At 51.8% G+C, this 13,838-nt stretch overlaps 1 protein-coding gene across 4 annotated transcripts in view; it reads left to right on the forward strand.

The window, feature by feature from the left end:
• The window catches only part of COL26A1 (collagen type XXVI alpha 1 chain), a 139,856-nt gene that overhangs the window by 24,894 nt on the left and 101,124 nt on the right, over positions 1-13,838 (forward strand). The gene's annotated exons all lie outside the window — the stretch shown is intronic.

Raw genomic sequence — 13,838 nt, forward strand, 5'->3', positions numbered from 1 at the left:
CTTAACCCACTGAGCCACGTAGGCGCCCCTAATGGGCCTTCATTCTAATTTCAAAGCTGCTTTCCCATGGGAAAGAATCTGATGGTAAGGTAGAATTTGAATGTAAAGATCCTAAACTTGTTTCTTCCAACACACAGTTCACGTATGTTTAATTCTCCCACTGAACTCGTTCATTCCCAAACATTCTACTTATTGCTTACTTGATGCCGGGTGTGGCCACGGAGATACAAGTTGGGTGGGTTTCTGCTGTCAGGAACCAGACACAGAAAGAGATGGTGGTGTCCCCCACCCCCCGCGGGGGGACACAGTGGCTGTGAGTCGGTGGGCACAGTTGGGGGGACCAAGAGGGAGAGGTCCAGCTTGTCCAAAGGGCATAGCAGAGATTTGAGAGAGGAGGGGCTGGGTGGGGAGGAGGGGACTTATCTAAAAGACACTGCTGTGGGCTAAGGGCCCAGGTGGGGGGAGGGGCACAGCTCAGGCTGGGGAGACGGGCCACTGGAAGGCCAGACGGCTCAGTTATGGAGACCTCAGGGGAGAGCATCAGGAGTCCACACCACCACTGTCCCTTCTTTCTTCATTCATTCGTCTAGTGAGCACCTGTTCACGGATGGGCACCGTGTGCTACACTGGGGCCAGGGGCCGGGGAGGCAGCGGTTCAGTCGGGGTACCTGCCCTCCGGAAGCCGGCAGGTAGACTAGGCTGGTGGACCGCAGCACGCACCTGCCCACCATGTGCCCCACGCAAGTGGCTTTGTTTTGCTGGAAGTTCTCACCGGGCCCCTGGCTTGGGGACGACTTTGCAGGTGTTTTTGCAGAACGACCTGCCTGGAGAGGGCGTAAGCACCTCCAGCCCCGTGAGCAGTAGAAACCTAGCCCTGGCTGGCTGGAGGGCACGAAAAAGCCATGCACTTGGCCAGTCTGGTTTCCCAACAGTCTTGATTTCTGGGCGAGAGGCAGCGTCACTCTGGCCCTTCTGTCCCAAGGTGAGCGTGATGGCCTCTAAAAGCCCCTGCCCCAACCCTACCCCCCAGCTCCAATGCTGCCAGGGGGACGTGGAGGCCCAGAGAGGGATGGGGCCAGTGCATGGTCACACAGTGACCCCAGGGCTCCGGCTTCCTCTTCCAGGAAGACCTCTGGAACCCACTGACTTGTCTCAGGTGGAAAGTGTCAGGTCCAGTGGTGTCAAACCCATGTTTCCCCACTACCCGCTGGGTGGGGGGAGGTTTACTGAGCTGCCAGTCATGAGTGCTGGTGGCAAGACACCTCGAAGAACTAGGGAGACAAAGCAGGCTCCAGGAGAAGCAGCGATCTCGAGGAAGAGGCGAACTCCATAAACAGCAGGATTTAATTCGGAATGCCGTGTTCATTCCCCGCCGGAATCTGAGTTGCGTCAAGTTCTCCGGGCCCGCCCTTTGCAGGGGGATTGAGGGGCTCTTTCGAGACTCAAAGCCAGCTGCGGGATGCAGGGGAGCCACCCAGCTGGGCCCGGCATGTGGATGCGGAACCTCGCTCTTTTTGGAAAGGGACGCAGGTCCAAAAGGTGTTCGGCTCACCAGAGACTTGCGGGGTCATAATTGTGTGTGATCTTCGGGGTATCGGATGCCAAATTCCACCCTCGTCCCCTTTGGCAGCCACATTCTTCAGATTCTTATCAGTTTTTTTTCCCCCAAGTGAACACTGGGAACCAGTCTCCTTACTGATTGTGGGAGGATGGGAGAAAATTAAAACCAGGAGTCCTGGCTTTCGTCCCGACTTTGCCACCAGCTTGCTGTGCCACCGTGGGTCCTTCCCTTTGGGGGGCCTCGTTGTCTCACCTGTAAAGAGGGGGTTGGGACAAGGTGATCTTTGCAAGACCTGCCCCCGGCAGTGCAGACCTTTCATAAGTCTCCATCCAAGTCCCTTGTGAGATGCTTTCCGGAAAATATTCCTAAACCAAATTCTGTCTGCTTCCCAGAGCGGGAGGGAGACAGCGTCCCCAGAAGCAGAGGGAGCTGAGGAGTGGTGGCCTTTCTACGTGTCCCCTCCCACATGGGGAAGCCTTCCTCCCCCTGATGATGCTGCCCTGAGACTCTCAGGGATGGGCGTTCGAGTTCCAATGGGCTGGGCCCTCAGGGGAACATTCCAGTGACTTTGCCCTCTGCACAGGCAGTTCCCTGGATGGCTTTTGGCTGTTACTTCTTTTTCTTGCTCTCAGCAGCCTGGTGACTGCAGGTCATTTTCCCCATTTTATAGACGAGGCAACTGAGCCTCACGCATGGCAAAGCCCGTTCAGCTAGGCAGAGCGAGACTGGCCCCGGGGGCTGGCTCTCTTGACCCACCCGCGTCCTGGGCACTTCCCACCATCCCGGGTTGGTGAGGGCACACAGTGGCCACACGGCTAGTCTGGGGCCCTACATGAAGCAGGAGCTCTGTGAACCTTTGTGGGAACAGTGAGTGATGCCACCTTGGCCCACGCCATCCAGAGCCAGCACCTTGGCTGCTATTCAGTGGTGGGGGTCACTGGAAGCAGCACGTTTACATCCAGAGGAGCCTAAAACCCCAACCAAGGGGTGGCAGTCTGCATAGTGGTTATACCTACCCTCTGCCTGGAGCTGTGCAGCCCATATGTCTGTATTCATTCACATAGGTGTTACTGCTCTTGAGCAGCCCTTGGAAAGCGGGCTCCCATTTTGCAGATGAGGAACTGAGGCTCTGAAGTTGAGACTTGCCCAAAGCCATGCGGGTGGTAAGTGGTGCAAGTAGGACACAAACTAGGCCTCCTGGCCTCACATTTGTACGCCTTGATAGTACGCTTTGACAGCAGGTTGTTTTGTCTGGGATGCTTTTAAATGTGCATCATAAAAACCCTACTGATGTAGGCTGAAACAACAAAGTCATAATATTTCACATATTGAGAAATGGGTGGCTCGAGGGTTGGTTAATTCGGCAGCATCGAATGCTCAAGGACCCTGCTTTTTACTCTGCTCTCCCTAGGCTGTCTTCCCTCATGGCTCTAAGATGGCTGCCACAGCTCCAGGCATCACATCCTCATCCACCTGTGTACGGAAAAAAGCATGAACTTCTCTTCTTGAATCCTCCCTCCCCCATAAGGGATGGTATTTTGCAGAAGCCCCTCAGTTGACTTCCCCTTACTTGTCACTGACCAGACATGAATGAATGTGTCCACACTTCGACCAATGAGATTATGATCTTACCCACCTTTTTTGCACTTACTGATGCCCAGAGTCTGAAGAAAACTGGGGTTGGTTACCAAAGAAGGAGGAGGAGGAGATGACTACTGGGGACACACGAATCATATATGAGAGGCCAGTTAGGCACCCACCTCCCTCACTGTCTGTTCTAAAGGATGCAGTCCCCCAGAGTGCCTGCCACAGGGGGCCCTAGGCCCCCTGTTCTGTGCCATGCGAGTTCCCCACACCTGACTGGACCAGGGGTGGGCATCTGACCCAAGGCAAGCAGGCCTGCTGGGGCCTGGCGTGGACAGAGGAGCTGAGAGTCTCTGTCTCAGGAAACAGAACTGGGAGAGAATGAGGCCATCCTTTCAGTGTGGCTCAAGGTGTGGTAAGCATACATTTTTCCTGGCAGAGGGATGGAGTGAGGGAAGCTGCTTAGTCTGGCTGGCTTCTTCTGAACACAGGTATGGTGGTGGCTCTTCCATGGTGGGTTTCTATAAGGATTACAGGAGGAGATGTGTCCGAGGCTTGCCCCAGTACTTGGCACATCCAAGCGCTCAGTAAATGTCAGTTACTCTTTTTCCTGTTTCGGTTCCAACTTCCATTGGGTGGAAAGCATCACTGTCCTCACCCAGCATCCCCGGGAAGCCTGTTACAAGTGCATATTCTTGGGCCCATCCCCACAGGACCCGAGTCAGCAGGTGGTTTTGAGAGACAGTGCACTTGAGAAGGACCACCGAGGACACACAACTCGGTCCTGTCCTGATCTTGGCCACACAGAAAGCTCTGACTTCTGTAGAGGTCGCTTGCAGGCCAAACGGCTCACGGTCCAAGGCGGACATGCCTCACTCCGTAAAAGTTCTGGTGAGTTCCAGTTCTGGTCGTGGAATCTGTGTCGCCGGAGCGTTTCTCAGCAGGTGGCCTCGGGAACGCTGATCCCACGGAAGACGTTTGGCACCAAACTCTGGCAACTTGTTGCCTCTGGCACTCCCATTAATGGGAGTCATCGTGGATCCTTCTTGAGATGCTCAAAGCCACACTTTCTGTTCGGCCAAGTTGTATGCTCCCTCAGCTGCCCCCGTGCGAATGGGAAATTCAATCTGTAAGTGGTTGATGCTCTATATGGGGTTCTTTCCAGCCTTGTCTCAGGTGGGGGAGGCCTCAGGAATTCCCCACCATGGAAAGTGCTAGAGAATGAATACAGATAGTTAGGAAGCAGCTGTCTGGGGGCACCCTGGCTCCCTGCTTTGCCCGCGGACCCACATCCAGACCCACACGCCTCGTTCTCCCACCCGGCTTCAGCGTTGGACCCCGCAGTCCACATCATTGCCCCCCTGTTTTTACAGAAAGATTGGGTCGGTTGCTGCCGGGCTTTTGGATCAGCAGCCTATCCCTCTGAAAGTCAGTGACCTTAAAATGACTTAAATTCCAGGCGCCTGGGTGGCTCAGTTGGTTAAGCGACCGCCTTCGGCTCAGGTCATGATCCCGGAGTCCCGGGATCGAGTGCTGCATCGGGCTCCCTGCTCAGCAGGGAGTCTGCTTCGTCCTCTGACCCTATCCCCTCTCATGTGTTCTCTCTCTCTCTCTCAAATAAATAAATAAAATCTTTAAAAAAAAATGACTTAAATTCCTCCCTGGTCTTGCCTCAAAATGGACGACAGTTCCAATAAAATCTGTCAGGGGGGCAGACAAATCTCTCTGCGTAGCAAACGCTCCTACTGGTTTCTGGGCCCTAAAAACTGATCAGGACTGAGTGGATCACACATTCAGTTATTCTTACAGGAATGAAACCGTCACTCCGGACAGCGGCTCACTGGTTGAGAGATGGAGAGAAACACCAGCCACAGGGACACTTGTCTTGTTGGGAGACACTGAGTGGCTCTGGTCTCTGGAGGTCAGTCTCCCAGGCGGCTCCATGCTCTGAGGTGACTCGGGGCCCCTGGGGCCACTTGAGCATGTCTCACCTGAAGGTGTCTCTGGTGGAGAGCAGGCCCCTCAGAGCTGCCCCCTCAGAGCTGTCTTCCCCCCGCTGCGGCCCCCAGCGTGTTTCTGCTCACTCTATCCAAAGAACCCACTGCCGACTGTTCTCACCTGCTGGAGAGGGCAGGTGTGAATGCGAGGGGTGTGGGGCCTTCCCCTCCCCCTGGCCAAATCCTGGGCTTCCGAGCTGTCCTCTTCCCATGGACACTCACTGCTCTACGGGTCGGCCTCCTCGTCCCCCTAGCCTCTAGGACATAGACCGCTCCCAGTGCACTGGGTGTCACTTTGTTTCTTTCCCTGTTGGGTTCATGGCAGATACCAGGCCAAGTCCCCAGGAAGCAGATTCTGAGACGGGGTCCGGCACGGAGGATGTGTCCTGGGATCGGTGACCACGGAAGGGAGAGGACGGACTTGGGAGTCAGAAGGAGAAGTTGAGCTGGGATGCAGGCCCAGCGACAGTTACCACCGACCTCCCCGGGGAGCCCTGCGGCTACAGTGGACCTTTCGACTTGTCCTGACGTCCATATGGCTGGGCCCTTCAACTCGTGCATGGACCAGACCCTGGACGGGGTCGCCCTGGGGACAGCAGGATGTCAGGCGAGGCAGCTCTTACTGGGAGGGTCTGACCGCTGATAGCCCTTCGTTGAGGGGGGCCCGGAGGGGGATCCGGGGCACGGCCCAGTGTCCACACCCCATGGGCTGGTGCTGAGGGGAGAAGGGTGCTCTCGTTATTCTGCACGAAGACAGCCTGAGATTGCCTTTGCCTTTCGGAATACAGCGCATACCACTGACTCGCACTGAACTTATTGTTGGCGAGAACCTTCCCGCCCCATCTGGGGCTCATCTGCTGGGTTTTGGGGCCGCAGGGCCGGACTCCACATTCGCCCGGTCATATTTCATCTTGTTAGATTTGGCTCTTTGCTCCAGGCTGGGGAGATCTAGCCTGGATCCCTCCTCCCTGCCAAGACCCAGGCCCCCGTGTGCACCAGCTCCTGGTTTGCGCCTCCCGTCAGCAGCCTGCTGCTTCCAGCACCATCTGCGGCCCGGCCCCCTCCAGGCAGCATGGCCCCACGTGGAGAGACCACTGTCTGCCAAGCCCCAGGTGCTCTTCAAGTCCATCTGGCAGGTGTAGCCGAGCAGCTCAGGGCTGGGCTTGAATCTTGGGTGCACGTCGGCTTGCTTGTTGGGTGGCCTGGGACATGTTCCGTCTGCTCTCGCCCCATGCCTCGTTTCCTGATCTGTGACAGCCCCCACCCCATGTGTGAGACCACTGGGTCCCTCCGGCTTCCTGGTTTGCAGGTGGGATGGCTCCCAGAGGGACGTGGCTACTAAGCACCTGCTGGGTGATTTTGTACTAGTTCTCTAACCGTCTGCTGGCCTCCTGGGCAAGGCGGGTGCAGCATGGAGCATCAAATTGAAGACTGAGCTTCAGGGTCTAAAAGGACCACGTGCTCAGTGTGTGACCTTGTCTCTTCTGGAGGCTCAGCTTCCTTCTCTGTAAAGCGCCTACCTGAGAATTGTTGCGAAGATTATGTGAGATCACGTATGTGCAGGTTTCCTGGGGCCGCCACAACTAAGTCCCACACGCGGTCAGCTTAAATGACAGAAATGAATTTCCTCATGGTGCTGGAGGCTGGAAGCTCAAGACAGAGGTGTTGACAAGGGTGGTTTCCCCCCCGAGGCCCCTCTGCTTGCCTCGTGGATGGTCTTCTCCCTGCATCTTCACGCTGTCTTCCCTCTGTACATCTTTGCGTTCATAATTTGTAAGTTTCCTCTTTTTATAAGGACACCAGTCACACTGGATTACAACCCACCTTACTGACCTCATTTTAACTTAATTGCCTTTTTAAAGACTTTTTTTAAAGATTTTATTTATGTATTTTAGAGAGAGAGAGAGCATGAGCTGGAGGAGGGGCAGAGGGAGAGAGAGAGAATCCCCAGCAGACTCCCCGCTGAGCGTGGAGACTTACTCGGGATTCGATCTTACAACCCCGAGAACACGACCTGAGCTGAAATCAAGAGTCCGATGCTTCACCGACCGAGCCACCCAGGTGGCCCAAGACTCTATCTTTAAATACAGTCACATTTTGAGTCATTGGGGGGTTAGGGTTTCAACATATGAATTTGGGGGTAGGGACACATCTCAGCCCGTAACAGTACATGGGACTGCTTTGCCAACCCCAAAAGAGGTCATGGGGTCCTGAGCCCAACTCTGCCCGCAGGAGAGGGTCTCTGAATGGCCAGAAGCCAGGTGGGCTGATTCTGTACCTGAGCAGTTCTTTCTCTCCTGGGAAGGGGCGAGGACCTGGTTCCTCTGCCGGCATCTCTCTGGGGACCAGCTAAGCCCCATGGGCTCTGCTTCAAGGGCACGGTCTCAGAGTCATCCAGATTGCCCATCCAAGTGGCCATTGTCAGGCTGCAAACCTGGCTTCTCACAGAGCTCCCTGAACCCAGCCGGCCCACAGAACCCGTGGAACTGGCCTCTGGGGGTTGGGCAGAGTATGGCCAGGTAATTAGAATGATCAGGGCTGGGCGGAGGGGGGCCTGAAACTCAACGCCCTTAACCTTCAGATGGGTAGTCCCAGCCATGGGGGCAGAACTTGCTGGTGCTCAGGGCCTGGCACCCAGCAGAGCCCGAGAAACAGTTTTTGGTGAGTGAGTGCAAGTGGGTGAGAGAAAGTCCCGCTGGGACATAGGGCTTGGGGTCGGATCAGCACAACTTCATGAGTCCTGTTCTGGGTCCACCGTCCTTGGGAGCCTATAGTTTTCTAGTACGATTGGGGCTAAGATCAGGGGATGCACGGGAGCCTGTGGAGCCTGAGGCAGGGGTCCCTTCCTGGCCAGGGGGTCAGGGAGGGCCTCCAGGAGGGGACAGAGCCCGAATGAAGACTCGTAGGGTAACAGTTGGCCAAATGGAAGACGGTGGACGGCACGCCAGGGAGGACACTGTGACAGTGTGCGTGGCAAGATGGAGCGTGGTAGGAGGTGGTACCAAGGGAGGTGGGTGGGAGCTATGGGGGATGGGGAAGGGAAGTGACAGGGGCAGGACAGATTTGTGGTTTAGGGAGTGGCCTCTGGTGGCATGTAGAGGACACTGCAGGGAGATAGGGCTGGAGGCTGGTAGACCAGCAGGCACCAAGGCCGTCCAGGTGCAAGATCAAGATGGAGCAGGAGAGGGGTTGAGGATGTGGACTTGCCTGGTGTGGGGGCTAAGTGGCCACGGGGAGTGAGGGAGGGAGAAGGTGGAGTCTGCGGTAATTTGCCGCTGGGCGTTCTGGGTAAAGGGACCAGGAGTTTAGTGATGCTGGTCACCAAGATGGACCCAGTTGGGTCTGGAGAGCAATGTGCTGGGTATTGGACAGATTGAAATGGTATGTCTCAGAGTGTCCCATGGGCTATGATGATGTGTGACCACTGTCCAGAAAAGTAGGGCCTATATGTTGGGGTTCAAGGGGAAGCACTGAGGTGACTCAACATGAGGGTGGAGCAGAGCATGGGACAGGGAAAGGGGGCAGACTGGGTGATCCTCCCGGGAAGGGAGGACACCGTCAGAGCCCCAGGGCTTGGTTTGGGCTCGGAGCTTAGGGTCCTGGGGATTGAGGGAAAGTGTGAGTGAGATCAAGTCCCAAGGCAAAGCTCAGATAGAACTGGGGGGCTCGGGGGGTCGGTGCTTGGGGTGGGACCAGGGCTCTGGGGAGGAGAAGTTGCCATATTGGCATCTCCCTGGGTTAGTTATATTCAGAGGTGGGCCTGGACCAGGGGTGTCCTGAAGACCCTCCATTCCTTTGTGCCATGATTTCCTGAAGCCACTTAGCGCTCGTTGTCCCAAAGGACCCCAAATTAAGAATTTCGGAGCTCAGCCAAGTCATAGAGCCAAACACTGAGCAGGGTGAAGACCACGGTAGAAGCAGCCTCTAGGTGGGTGGAGCAGGGCCAAGTCAGTGGCTCTACCCCATCAGGGAGTGGACCTCGTCTCATAAGAAAAGGGACCTGCACGGGAGCCCGTCTGTCCCCAAGGCTGGGAGGAAGTTTCCCATCCTGGACCCTCCATGAGAACCCAGCTGGGGAGGAGGAGGGGAGGTACGGAAGAGACATTTGCTGCTCAAAGATAATGTCAGCCCCTTCCCATCCTGATGAAGGCTGCTGAGGGCACCCTCACTGCCAGGCAGTTCGAGGACCAGCCCTGCCACTCCCGAATTCTGTACTCTTGGGCCAGTCCTTCCAGAAGGGTCTTAAAAGGGACATATGTCTCCTGCCAAGCCAGTCTCCTGGTGGAGTTATTCTGTGGTCCTTACAGCTCTGTATGCACCCACCATGGGCAGGGGTGGGGGTGGGTGGCTCTGTGATACCACCCACAAACAGGAGACACAGAATGTTCAGGACATGGGGATCCTAAGAGGGACCCCACATGGGAGAAGAGTGCCTGACACCAAGATTGTCTGGAACCGTGGTGCCTGGACATGAACAAGGTTTTGAATTCCATCTGAGAAGGCCTAGATCCCTTTTCCCTTGTCTCTGCCTGCCTTCTTCATTGTTTTTGGCCAGGTTTTGAGTTTGGGAAGCCATTTACAGCCCATTAAAAGATCAAATGTCCTGGAGATGATGAATCGAGGCATTTGAAAATGTTTTGCAATTCACAGCTCATTTCCCTATAGACAAGCCTGACCCCGCGTGATTCGGAGATGGCTGGCTGGTCTGTCTGTTCCAGAACGCCACGGGCGGATGTCGGGATGGAGCATTGTCCTCGGGTTGGTTCATCCCCAAGAGAGTCACGCTTAGTGCCTGAGATGGCACCAGGGCTCCCCAGTAGAGATGAAGGAATGGCTTAGATGCCGCCATCTTGCACAATTTCCAGACTGATCTGTCAGAGGCAAGAGTGGAGGTGTGTACTGGGGAGGTGGGACCGTGATGGTCCTCTGGGCTGGAAGGCTGGATTCCCTTCCCCACTCAGCCTCAAGTCTGAGCTATGGGCAGCGAGGTTTAACTGCCCACTACTCCTCCCAGCTCCAAAATGCGTAAGGTCAGTCCCTAGGCTTTTATGGACACTGTGGGGTTCTGGTAGCCAGCCAATCAGGGATACTTTAGTAGTGAGTGCCACATGATTTATACACCACTAACCTGAATCTGCTCACGTAGCCCTTGCAATAAACTTAAGGGGTAAGATTTTTTATTTCACTGAGGCTCAGAGAGGGGACATCACTTTGCTCAAGTCACAGAGCAGGTTGGTGGCAGACCCAGGTTTTGAACTAGGTCTCCTGGTATCTTTGGGGGAGAGGGATAGATTTTTGATTACTTTATGCTCTTTTTGACAGTGCAAATGTTGGTAGTAGAGATTTGCCTAGAAAATTGTCCAGGTTTTGAAAAATTTTGATGCAAGATCACACATAAAATTTACGTATAATTTTAAGTCTCTGGAATTTTTCTCTTGTGTCTTTGTTTCTAATTAGGAATTGCTATAAGCTTTGTCTATTTGATTTTTTTTTTAAAGATTTGTTTTTATTTATTTATTTGAGACAGAGAGAATGAGAGAGAGCGAGCACATGAGAGGGGGGAGGGTCAGAGGCAGAAGCAGGCTCCCTGCCGAGCAGGGAGCCCGACGCGGGACTCGATCCAGGGACTCCAGGATCATGACCTGAGCCGAAGGCAGTCGCTTAACCAACTGAGCCACCCAGGCGCCCTATTTGATTTTTTTTAAAACATGTTTTGTTGATTCACTTAAAGTAAATCTACTTCATTCATTTCTGCTTGAATCTTTGTGGATTCTTTTCTTCTTTCTCTTTCCAAGGTTTTCTAATTACTGTGTTTTCTCTTGCTACCTCTTGCTTTTCTAGCATTTTGTTGGATTAATCAAATTTTCTTTGTTTTTTTTTTTTCTTTCATGGTTTGTCAGTTTTGTCTTCTTTCTATCCTTGTTAGTATTTATCTTCAAACTGAAAGGTATATTTTAATCGTGTATTTTTCTGCTATACCTGAAGTTGCAAAACACTCATGTCCTTTCCTTAAACAAGACGAAACTCCCAGCAACTTTTGGTTCCTTCTGTCCCTCTTAGAGCTCTCTTCCTTACTGAGATCACTTTGGATTTTAGAGCTAGGCTGTTATTAAATCATATTACTCTTTCTTTGCTCATAACTGCTTCTCATAGTTAATATATTTCTTCTGCATCCTTCATTTATTTTGCTGGAGTACATCCTGCAGTGATTCTTTCAGAAAAGGTGACTGGTAAGCTTTCCGAGTTCCTGTGCATCTGAAAATGTCTTTATCTTGCCTTTGACTTTGAAGGAGAGCTTGCCTGGGTGTGGAATTCTGGGTGCTTGATATTTCCCCTCCAAAATTCGAAACCGGTGTGTTTCTTGATGAATCTGGTGCTGCTGATGAGAACTCTAATTTCAGTTTATTGTAGGTAATCTGCATTACTTTCCTCTCTACAGCATTTGGTATTTTGTCTCCATCCTGAGGGTTCTGACATTTCAGCATGATATGTCTGTTTGTGTTCATCTGGTTTAACACTCAGTGGGCTCTTTTGGATTAAGAAATCATGTCTTTCTCCAACTCTCTTTATTCTTTCTTCAAGTACGTACTTCCCTTGGCTCTCCCCGATCCCCCATTCCAGAGCTACTAGTAGACATATGTTGGCACGTGGTCTGTCCTCTGGGTCTCTCACCTCTCTCCCCCTGCCCCCCCCCCCCACATTTCCCACCTCCTTTTCCCCCTGCAGTGCATCCTTGGAAAGTTCATGGCTCGGATTTCCGGCTCATCCGCTAACTCTCTAGCTGTGTCTATTCTGATTTTTCAGCCCATCTGTTGCGCTTTTGGTTTTTACAGTCGTACGTTTCATTTCCAAGAGATCTCATTTTTTCCATTTCATAATATTTTTTACAAGGGCACAATTCTCTTATCTCTTTGAGGACATTAATTATGTTTTAAAAAATTGTCTTCATCGGTTTGCTTTATTATCTTTTTCTGAGGTGTGATTTATTGTCTGTTGAGTTGGTGCTTTTCTTTCATGGTGTTGGCCTTTTTTTTCTCGAATACTTTGAAATTCTTGGTATTTGGGGATTTCCACTGGCTCTTCTCTGCTTTACTATTTATTGCTGCTTTGCCTCTTGGAAGGTTGGTAGTACAGGTAAGGGGTAGAGAAGGATTGTGCAATAATTCAGTTGTATAGGGGCACCTGGGTGGCTCAGTTGCTTGAGCCTCCGACTCTTGGTTTCGGCTCAGGTCATGATCTCAGAGTCCTGGGATCGAGTCCCGTGTCGGGCTCTAGGCTCAGCGGGGAGTCTACTTCTCTGCCTCTCTGTCCCTCTCCCTCTGCTCCTCCTCCTGCTCTAGCGCGCTCTCTCTCTCTCTCTCTCAAATAAGTAAATCTTTTTAAAAAAGGAATTCAGTTGTATAAACTTGAGAGGGTCTCCGTTTCTCCTGGGGGTCATCAGATTTTGGAGCACCCTCTCCAACCACACCTGCCTCAAGGCAGGTGAATCTAATGCCTGATTCTTGACACCAGCAGGGGTAGGGATCCGGGTCCTACCTGTCTGACTCCTTGTACCATGGTCCTCTGACAGTCATCTCTGGGTCCCTCCCCTATCCCATTAGCCACATCAGCTGTTCCCAAGTTGTGCCCACATTTACCATCAACCTGGAGTCTTCCCTGTTTCCAGTGGGCTTTCCTCTTTCAATTTAGTTCCACCTACTTTCAGTCTCTCAAGCGTTCCTCAAAATTTCTCGATCACGGCTTCTTTGTTTTCCAGTGCTGTTAGGGGCTGATTTCTTTTTTTTTTTTATTTACATTTTCTGCTTTATTGAGTTATGAGTGACAAATTTAAAAAGTGTATGTTTAGGTTGTACAATATGCTTTTTTCCCCCAAAGGTGTACAACGTGATGACTTAATATACATATGCATTGTGAAATGGTTACTACAGATTATTAACACATTCATCACCTCACATAGTTACCACTGTTTGTTTGTTTGTTTTGTGGTGAGAACACTTAAGATCTATTCTCTTAGCAAATTGCAAGTATGCAATATGGAATTATTAACTATAATCACCACGTGATTATATATAATACACAGATAATATAATAATATATGTACATATAGATCTAATTTGTATATTAGATCCCCAGAACTTATTCATCTTATAACTGGACATTTGTATTCTTTGACCAGCATCTCCCCATCTCTCACACTCCCCAGCCCCTGGCAATCCCTGTTCTACTCTCTAGTTCTACGAGTTGGATGGTTTTGGATTCCACATACAGATGAGATCATACGGTATTTGTCTTTCTGTGGCTTATTTACTTAGGGTAATGTCTTCCAGGTTCATCCATGTTATTGTAAATGATAGAATTTCCATCTTTTTTATGGCTGAATAATATTCCATCGTGTGTATGTGTGTGTATTTTCTACATTTTCTTTGTCCATTCATTCATGGATGGACACTTTAGTTGTTTCCATCTTGGCTATTGTGAATAATTTTGCAATGAGCATGGGCATGCAGATATCTCTTCTAGATACTGATATTAATTCCTTTGGATATATGCCCAGAAGTGAGATTTTTGGGTCATACGGTAGTTCCATTTTTTTTTTAAAGATTTTATTTATTTATTTGAGAGCGAGAATGAGAGAGAGAGAGAGAGAGCATGAGAGGGGGAGGGTCAGAGGGAGAAGCAGACTCCCTGCCAAGCAG

This window comes from Leptonychotes weddellii, chromosome 5, assembly GCF_054177405.1.
Source record: "Leptonychotes weddellii isolate Sample4059 chromosome 5, ASM5417740v2, whole genome shotgun sequence".
NCBI classification, from domain to species: Eukaryota; Metazoa; Chordata; class Mammalia; order Carnivora; family Phocidae; genus Leptonychotes; species Leptonychotes weddellii.